The 6,823-nt window shown below is 40.9% G+C and overlaps 1 protein-coding gene and 1 pseudogene across 1 annotated transcript in view; one reads left to right on the top strand and one right to left on the bottom strand.

The window, feature by feature from the left end:
• Positions 1 to 6,823, top strand: part of DNAH17 (dynein, axonemal, heavy chain 17) — a 172,697-nt gene that overhangs the window by 64,265 nt on the left and 101,609 nt on the right. The window lies entirely within an intron of this gene.
• LOC105554304 lies at positions 203 to 790 on the bottom strand (annotated as a pseudogene).

The following is a 6,823-nucleotide window of genomic DNA, read 5'->3' as shown; positions in this document are numbered from 1 at the left end:
AAAAAAAAAAAAAAAAACAAAAGAGCTGGGCGTAGTGGGTGTGCACTTGTGATCCCAGCTACTCAGGAGGCTGAGGTGGGAGCATCACTTGAGCCCAGGAGGTGGAGGCTGCAGTGAGCTGCGATGGTGCCACTGCACTCCCACCTGGGGGATGGAGTGAGACTCTCTCTCAAAAAAAAGAAAAAGGGAAGAAAGGAAGAATTTAATGCTTTTCCTCAGTGTCTTCCTCAGTCTCCTCTTCACTAAAAGAGCTTCTAGCTTTTCCACCACTTTTTCGGCATTGTTGTTTTTGCCCGGTCCTTTCTTTTGTCTCTCTTCAATGTCTTTTTTGCATTCTTTGAACTTTGGAATTTCTGTGCTTGCTCAGCATTCAGGAAGCGGCTGGCCAGCAGCCCTGGCTTGGGCATTCATGGCTGAATTCGGTGTGGGTATTGCAGACCCAAGCACAGTGGCTGCCTGCGTTGGGCTTCAGCTCCATCACGGGCGTGACTTAGGGGCTGGCAGATCTTTAGGGTCTTGTCCCTCCTCAGGAGGCCCCTTTCTCCTTGTGCTTCAGGAGCTTGACGTCGCCAGTGCCTCCACCTTTCCATTCCAGGATATTGTTCCCTGAAACAAATCAGAAGAGTTTCACCCACACTTTAAAAAGTCCCTCTTCCTCTTCCTCTAGCATTTTAATTTCTTGCTCAGGAATAGAAGCTATTGGCTCAAACGGAGGGTCCTGGTTGGACTTGTCTCCACTCTCAGTGGAGGTGTCGTGGTTCTCGTGAGTGGCCTCGGTAGCCACCATGGTGGCCGTGGCTCGGCTCAGCTGGGCTGGGTTCTCCACAGCCACTGGGAGCTCCTTCCCTCTGCAGCCAGCACCTCCCTCCCGCCCAGCAACCGAAACTGAGTTTTTTACTGTTAAATTTTGAGAGTTCTTCCTATGTTCCAGAAACTAGCAATTTGTCAGGTTGTGGTTTTCAAGTAATTTCTCCTAGTCTGTAACTTGTCTTTTCGTTCTCTTAACAAGGTGTTTCTCTGAGCAAGAGCTTTTTGTATCATTTTGGTTTTTTTGAGGCAGAGTCTCGCTCTGTCACCCAGGCTGGAGTACAGTGGCACGATCTCAGGGATTCTCCTGCCTCAGCCTCCCGAGCAGCTGGGATTACAGGCGCCCGCCACCACGCCTGGCTAATTTTCGTATTTTTAATAGAGATGGGGTTTTGTCATGTTGACCAGGCTGGTCTCAAACTCCTGAGCTCAGGCAATCCACCCGCCTTGGCCTCCCAAAGTGCTAGGATTACAGGCGTGAGCCACCATGCCTGGCCAGTGTTAGTATAATCTTTAATTAAATAAAGTTTTTAATATGAAACTTGGATATAATCCATTTTATCAATTTTTCCTTTCATAGATTATGAACTCTTTTCCTAGATCCTACAGATTTTCTCCTATGCTTTTATAATTTTCTGTTTGTCTATGAGCCATTTTGAGTTAATTTTTGTATAAGGAGTGAGGTTTATTGGGTTAAGCTTCATTTATTTTTGTTTGTTTATGGATGTCTAATTGCTCCAGCACCGTTTGTAGACAAGTCAGTCCCTCCATTAAAAAACAATTTTTTTTTTTAAATGGAGTCTCGCTCTTATCACCCAGGCTGGAATGCTGTGGTGTGACCTCAGCTCACTGCAACCTCTTACCTCCCAGGTTCAAGCGATTCTCCTGCCTCAGCCTCCTGAGTAGCTGTCTTTACAGGCACCCACCACTATGCCCGACTAATTTTTTTATTTTTAGTAGAGATGGGGTTTTGCCATGTTGGCCAGGCTGGCCTTGAACTCCTGACCTCAAGTGATCCACCTGCCTCGGCCTCACAAAGTGCTGGGATTACAGGCGTGAGCCATGGCACCTGGCCCCGCTCCATTTAATTTATTTCGTATCTTTGTCAGAAGTCAGTCGGGCACCTTAGTGGGCTGCTGTTGATGGGTTCTGTGCTCTGTTCCGTTGGTCTTTGTGTCTATCCCTCCACGATACTGCACAGTCTTGATTACTAGAACAATCTAGTAAGGTTTGTTATACAGAGTGATTCCTCCCACTTTATACTTTTTTGTTAAAATTGGTTTGCTCTTCTAGGACTTGTACTTTTCCATATGAATTTTAGAATAAGCTTGTTATGCTTATAAAAAAGTAAAACCTTATTGGGGTTTTTATAGGAATTGCATTAAAACTATTAATCAGTTTGGGGAGAACTGACATGTTGACTCTGTCTCTCAGTCCCTAACGTAGTATATCTCTGCATTTATTTGGCTCCTCTTTGATTTCTTTAGTCAGCATTTTGTGATTTCATTTTGTAATAGCATTTAAGATCCTATACCTGTTTTGTTACATTTATACCTCATGTGTCTTTTCTTTTTAGAAGTGATTGTATTAATAAGTGGCATTGTGTCTTAAATTTTGGTTTCCACGTTTGTTTGGGTATACGCAAATGTGAATAATTTTTGTGTGTTTGTTTTTATCTTGTGACCTTGCTAAACTCACTTACTAGTTCTAGGATGGCTTTTTTAGACTCCTTAGGGATTTTGTACATAGACAATAATGTCATCTGCAAATAGGAACAGTTTTATTTTTCCTTTCTATTCTGTATGTCTTTTATTTCTTTTTCTTGCCTTATTGCTTTGGCCTGAACTTCTAGCACTCTGTTGAATAAGAATAGTGAGTTCATGCATCCTTGCATTGTTCCCAATCTAAGAGGAAAACCACTTTGCCATTATGTATATTAACTGTAAGTTTTCAAGTTGAGGAAATTCTATTCCTTTTGTTTAGACTATTCATCATGAATGGGTGTTAGATCTTGTCAATTTTTTGTGTGTCTCCTGATATGATTGATTTTTGTTTAGTCTACTAAGTTAGTGGATTATATTGACATTTTTTTTTTCTTGAAACAGAGTTTCATTCTATCGCCCAGGCCTGGAGTGCAGTGGCGTGATCTTGGCTCACTGCAACCTCTGCTTCCCAGGTTCAAGTGATTCTCCCACCTCAGCCGCCTGAGTAGCTGGGATTACAGGCGCCCACCACCACACCCAGCTATTTTTTTGTATTTTTAGTAGAGACAGGGTTTCACCATGTTCTTCAGGCTGGTCTTGAACTCCTGACCTCAGGTGATCCACCTGCCTCAGCCTCCCAAAGTGTTGGGGTTACAGGCTTGAGCCACTGCGCCCCGTCATTTGCATGATATTTTTAGTCACAAATTCAATTTATTTAATGGCCATATAGGCTTGCTCATGTTGGTCTGTTTCAAATTTGTGAAAATCTTGGTAGAGAATTTTGGTAGCTTTTGGTTTCTGAGGAATTGGTTTATTTCTTCTAAATTGTTTAATTCAAGCGTGAAGTTGTTTATACTAGTTCCATATTATCCTCTAAGTGGTTGCAAGCTTGGCAGTGGTATCTTCTATTTCATTCCTAGTATTGGTGATTTGTGTCTTCACTCTTTTCATCTTTGTCGGTCTTACTAGAGGTTTATAAACTTTATTGATTTTTCAAAGAACCAGATTTTTGTTTAATTTTTGTGTTGTTTTATTTTAAATTTCATTGGTTTCTGATCTTTATTATTTTGTTCCTTCCTTTGCTTTGGGTTTATTTTGCTCATTTTCTAGTTTATTGAGGTGGAAACTTAGATTATTGATTTGAGACCTTTTCTCTTTTCTAAAGGAAACACTTAGTGCTATCAAATTTCCCTCTCTACAGTAGCTGTGTCCCACATACTTCAATACTACATTCAGTTCTCTGTGTTTTTTTTTTTTTTTTAATTTCTTTTGAGGCTTCCTCTTTGACCTATGGATGATTTAGAAGTGTATTTTAAATTTCTAAGTGTTTAGAGATTTTCCTGTTGTCTTTCTATTATTGATTTCTAGTTTGATTCCATTATGGTCAAAGAACACACTATATATAACTTTCATTATTTAAATGTATTAAGCTTTATTTTATGGATCAGGGTATAGTCTGTCTGGGTGAATGTCTCACGGGCACTTGAACAGAATGTGTGTTCGGCTTTTGTTGGGCGGAGTGTTTTATACGTGTCAATCAGATCCTGTTGGTTGGTCGTATTGTTCTGTCCTTTTATAGTCTTTCTAACTTTCTGTCTAGCAATTCCATAAACTGCTGAGAGTGGGGTGTTGAAATCTCTCCAACTGTAATTATGGATGTGTTTGTTTCTCTTTTCAGCTCGATCAGTTTTTGCTTTATGTATTTCGAGGGTCTGTTGCTTGGTGTATACAGATTTGGGATTATTGTCTTCCTACAGGTTGACCCTTTTTCCCATTATATAATGTTCTTTTCGTCTCTAGGAATGTTCTTTGCTCTAAAGTTGGCTTTATCTGATACTAGTATCGCTACTTCTATTTTTTTTCTATTGTTTTTGACTACTGTTCATCCTGATAGATCTTTTTCTATTTTTCAATTTTCAAGCTACCTGTATTGTATTTGAAGTAAGTTTCTTATATATAGCATATGGTTGGGTCATGTGTTTTCATCCACTCGGCCAGTCTCTGGCTTTTAATTGATGTATTTAGACCATTTTGCATTTAAGATCATTATTGTCATGTTAGGAGCCTATGTCTGCCATTTTGTTTTCTGTTTGTTCCCCTTGTTTCTTGGTCCTTTGACTCTTTTAACATTTTTGGGATCCATCCTGATTTATTTAGAGTGATTCTGAACATAGCACTTTATATAGTTTTCTTAGTGGTTGTTTGACAGTCACTGATATCAGCATTTTGTCACTTTTGAGTGTAGAAATCTTACTTCCATTTAGATCTCTTTGCCCTCACCTCTGCCCCTCTTAACTGTAACATAACTGTCTTAAGTATTTCCTCAATATACGAGCAATCTTCCATGGTCTTGTTTGTTGTGATATGTCCAAGGTTTTTCAGTTGTAAGAGGGAGAAGCCGGAAGTAACAAGGCTGCTCCGTCTTGGCAGAACTGAAAGAACTAACAACGTTTTAAAAAATGCAAGCAGGCTTTTTGTTTGGGTCAGATGCTAAGACAGCCCTGAGGAAATTGGGATTTGGGTAGATTGTGGAGGGGTGATATTCAGGGAGAAGAAGAGGCAATTCGGGAGCCTGGGAATTTGCCAAACAAGAGCAGTCTGGATCATGTCTCTGTGGGCTGCTCTGTGGCCTCCTAGGCAGCAGAAAGATAAGGACAGGCCAGGTCTCCGTGTGTGAAGGGAGTCTGGACTCCAAGCATGGAGCCTCTTTTTCCCAAGTGTTTCTTCTTTTGTGTGTGTGCAGATGTTGGTTTCTGCCATTCTGTCTCCTCTTTGCTCATCTGTTTTCAAAAATAGTTGAACTCTTTCCTCTTTTACTTTTTTGAATGAACTTTTGTCAAATCCAGCTTGGTGTGGTGGCTCACACCTGTAATCCCAGCACTTTGGGAGGCCACGGTGGGCGGATCACTTGAGGCCGGGAGTTTGAGACCAGCCTGGCCAACATGGTGAAACCCCACCTCTACTAAAAATATAACCATTAGCTGGGTTTGGTGACATGTGCTTGTAGTCCCAGCTACTGGGGAGGTTGAGGCAGGAGGATCACTTGAACCCAGGAGGTGGAGGCTGCAGTGAGCTGAGATCACATCACTGTACTCCAGCCTGGGAGACAGAGTGAGTGAGACTCTGTCTCAAAAACAAAAGAATCATTTGTCAAATCTTCCTCCCCGCCAAAAGGAAGCTATTATGACTTTAAATGGAATAGAATTAACTCATTTGAGGGAAATTAATCTCTTGGCAGTATTCCATTTTCTCATACAAGAGTATGCTCTGTCTCTTTTATTTAATTTTTAAATTACATTATAGTAAATGTCTTCATGCTGACCATACTGAGTCAAAATATTTCTTACATAGGGGGAAAAACATATTTGGAGTCACAGGCTTTTTTACAGCCAGGCCTTAAGAGAAGGTACAAATTGAAGGCCTCTTGATACTTTTTCAACAATTAACTGAATTTGAGTCTCTTTTTTTTTTTTTTTTTTTTTTTTGAGGCAAAGTCTCTCTGTGGCCCAGGATGGAGTGCAGTGACGTGATGTCCACTCGCTGCAACTTCTGCCTCCCAAGTTCAAGTGATTCTCCTGCCTCAGCCTCCCTAGTAGCTGGGATTACAGGCACCTACCATCACACACGGCTAATTTTTGTATTTTTTTTAGTAGAGATGGGATTTCACCATGTTGGTCAGGCTAGTCTCGAACTCCTGACCTCAGGTGATTCTCCTGCCTCAGCCTCCCAAAGTGCTAGGATTGCAGGAGTGAGCCACCGCACCCGGCCTCAAGTTTCTTTTATGTGAGTGGCATTACAGAACATAGTGGCATCTGAGAGAATGGGATATACACTTTCCCACGACAAAAAATTGTTTGCATAGATGGGAGAATAAAATCCATGTTTCCCAGGAGATGACAGCATTTGAAGTCAGGATAATTCAAGAGAAACTCTCCAAAACACACTAGCCAAGACATTTTATGATAATAGGATGCAGGCTAATCTTGAACCTGCCAGAAAAAGCCATCAACTCCTATGTAGATTAAGGTTTCAGATCGTCGTATCTTCAAGGCAAATGTCTTGTAAACACTCTCAGTTTTTACTTTCTCGAGCACAGATGTTTCTCAAGCCCAGATCTTCCCCACTGTAAGTGCCCATGTCAACAATCTCTGATTCCCTCAATGACTAGCAGTTTCCAGCTTCACAGCCATTTTCATGTTTATACTGTTGGTTGGGTTATTCCTGGGTAGTTTGTATGTTTTGTTTCATATTGTTGTGAATGAAGTGTCTGCTGTGAATGAAGTGTCTTCTGTTATATTCTTTTTTTTTTTTTT

The sequence above is a fragment of the Mandrillus leucophaeus genome, unplaced genomic scaffold, assembly GCF_000951045.1.
Source record: "Mandrillus leucophaeus isolate KB7577 unplaced genomic scaffold, Mleu.le_1.0 Scaffold1, whole genome shotgun sequence".
Lineage (NCBI taxonomy): Eukaryota > Metazoa > Chordata > Mammalia > Primates > Cercopithecidae > Mandrillus > Mandrillus leucophaeus.
The sequence above is the reverse complement of the archived record's forward strand: the minus strand, read 5'-3'. Positions and strand labels throughout refer to the sequence as shown.